Source organism: Harmonia axyridis, chromosome X, assembly GCF_914767665.1.
Source record: "Harmonia axyridis chromosome X, icHarAxyr1.1, whole genome shotgun sequence".
In the NCBI taxonomy this organism is placed as follows: domain Eukaryota; kingdom Metazoa; phylum Arthropoda; class Insecta; order Coleoptera; family Coccinellidae; genus Harmonia; species Harmonia axyridis.
Genome location: NC_059508.1, coordinates 37,786,804 through 37,789,303, shown reverse-complemented (window position 1 = coordinate 37,789,303; position 2,500 = coordinate 37,786,804). Strand labels below are relative to the sequence as shown.

General features: G+C 52.8%; 2 non-coding genes across 2 annotated transcripts in view; both read right to left on the bottom strand.

The window, feature by feature from the left end:
* Positions 1 to 885, bottom strand: part of LOC123687990 — a 4,012-nt gene extending 3,127 nt beyond the window's left edge. Inside the window, exon 1 of the ribosomal RNA XR_006749690.1 lies at positions 1 to 885. This exon is cut by the window's left edge and continues 3,127 nt beyond it. This is a non-coding gene — a ribosomal RNA (large subunit ribosomal RNA).
* A 507-nt stretch (positions 886 to 1,392) lies between these two features.
* LOC123687181 lies at positions 1,393 to 1,547 on the bottom strand. Its single transcript, XR_006748921.1, has one exon. It is a non-coding gene; the product is annotated as a 5.8S ribosomal RNA (ribosomal RNA).
* Positions 1,548 to 2,500: the final 953 nt, after the last annotated feature.

The following is a 2,500-nucleotide window of genomic DNA, read 5'->3' as shown; positions in this document are numbered from 1 at the left end:
GGTCCGTGTTTCAAGACGGGTCCTGAAAGTACCCAAAGCAATAGCGTCGCTGATCGGCGTTTCAAGAGGTCTGTCCAAGAACACCGCGGCGAACAGTCGCAAACGGACGGAATCGGCACTAGGTCCGATCGCCATCACAATTCACATACTTGCCACGGGCCGGACGCGAACTAAGTCGCGGCCTCCCGCCATCAGTAAACCGTCGAGCGAGCTGTTCGGAAACCCAGTGTCCGTAAACATCGGAAAATCCGAGCTCACGGGCTACACTCGAGACCGTAGAACAGCACCCAACGGATCGCGACGACCTACTAGGGGAGAAGTGCACGCGTCCGAAGCCGGAGATGAACCGAAGGGAACAGCCAACGCGAACGTCGCCGTTTCCACAGTCAGTAAATCCCAACAACAGGCGCGAATGAATCTCCCCATTCGACCTTTCGGGTTTCTCAGGTTTACCCCTGAACGGTTTCACGTACTCTTGAACTCTCTCTTCAAAGTTCTTTTCAACTTTCCCTCACGGTACTTGTTCGCTATCGGTCTCGTGGTTATATTTAGCCTTAGATGGAGTTTACCACCCACTTAGGGCTGCACTCTCAAGCAACCCGACTCTAAGAAGAGATCCTCTAGCAAGCCGCAGCGGTCGCTACGGGCCTGGCACCCTCTATGGGCGATGGCCCCATTCAAGATGGACTTGAACGCGCCGCGAACTCGCCAGATAATGGATCCTTCCAAACACCACATCTCCCGGCGACCGGTTACGATCGCGGGATTCAGTGCTGGGCTAATCCCTGTTCGCTCGCCGCTACTAAGGGAATCCTAGTTAGTTTCTTTTCCTCCGCTTAATAATATGCTTAAATTCAGCGGGTAGTCTCACCTGTCCTGAGGTCGTATGTTCAAATCATCGAAACGTTCCGAAACTAACCTTTGGCGGCTCATAAAATCACGTACCTTACGCGAGGGAGTTAGCCTACTCAAAGGCGTCTATTATCTCCTGCTCCGTATGGCGGATCATGCGAATCCAAGCAAAGTGCTTCGGTGTTTCGGGGGTGCGCTCATGAAAGCTCATCCGCAACGCGCGACAACTGGCACATTAAAGCGATCGGACGTCGTTCAGATTTCTCGGACACGACGATCGCATGTCTACAGTCATGGGCGCAGATCGAGCAATACCACGACACCACAATATATGCTTTCGCAATTCAAGACGGCGCGTTACGAAAACAACTCCTCATCATTCCAACACACGAGGCGTCGAAACGACAGAACGTTGATCGTCACGCGGCAAACCGTCCAACTCGCCCAAATGACCTTCGGTACAGGATCAACGTTAGACGACCTTTACGTCGTCACTTCGTCAAGCCATAACGTCTGGCCGGGCAGTCTTTGTAATGGAACCGACCCTCAGTCAGGAGTGGTCCGAGGACAGTGTCCGAGGACCGCAATGTGCGTTCGAAATGTCGATGTTCATGTGTCCTGCAGTTCGCATGTTGACGCGCAATTAGCTGCGTTCTTCATCGACCCACGAGCCAAGTGATCCACCGTTCAGGGTAACCTTTTATGTTCGATTTCTCGGTACTAGTCGCAATGGACTTTCCCTCGAAATACGAGACGCCAACTGCGAACCTCCTCGAGAATGACATTCCAATGACTGAGACGACCCACTGAAGGGTCAATACGTCAGTCGATCGGCGCAAAATCTTCGGTTCAACTAGTTTGCGTACTAATCTAGTGACAATTATCGTAAAAAATTCGGACGGAGACAAACGTCGCAGACAATCCCGAAAGAGCATAAAAACGCTAATGTAACGGGCGTCGCACAACGTCGACGTCTTCGTCCCTGGAATAGATCGTCCTACCGAAGTCCGTAGACAACGGTAACGACTGATCGATTTCGGGCGAGAATCTTTAAAACCTGCAGCCGGCTCCTCGTTCCGTGCCAAACACGAAACTTCGCCCAGCCACGAACGCGGCAATCCAAGCGCTTCGAATCCTTATTCCGAGCACATCACGAGACTTCGCCCAACTACGAACGTCAGCATAAGCAGCCGGCTCCTCGTTCCATCAAGGAACTTCGCCCAACCACAAACGCCGACATAAGCGGCCGGCTCCTCATTTCGTGAGCATCTCTAAACATGGACCTACAACGAAGGCTGCACACACGTGCGGCCGGCTCCTCGTTTCGAGGATATCACAAGACTTCGCCCAACCACGAACGTCAGCATAAGCAGCCGGCTCCTCGTTCCGTCAAGGAACTTCGCCCAACCACAAACGCCGACATAGGCGGCCGGCTCCTCATCTCGTAAACATCACGAAACTTCGCCCAACCACACGAACGCAAAGCCAGCGGCCGGCTCCTCGTTCCGTGCACATCACGAAACTTCGCCCAACCACAAAACTCTACGTGCGTTCTAGGTACCCGGATAATCGGTCTAAACGATCGCATCCATATAGGGTTCCGGTCATAATCGTCTAACCAAATGCTCACATAATCTGCGATCGTTCT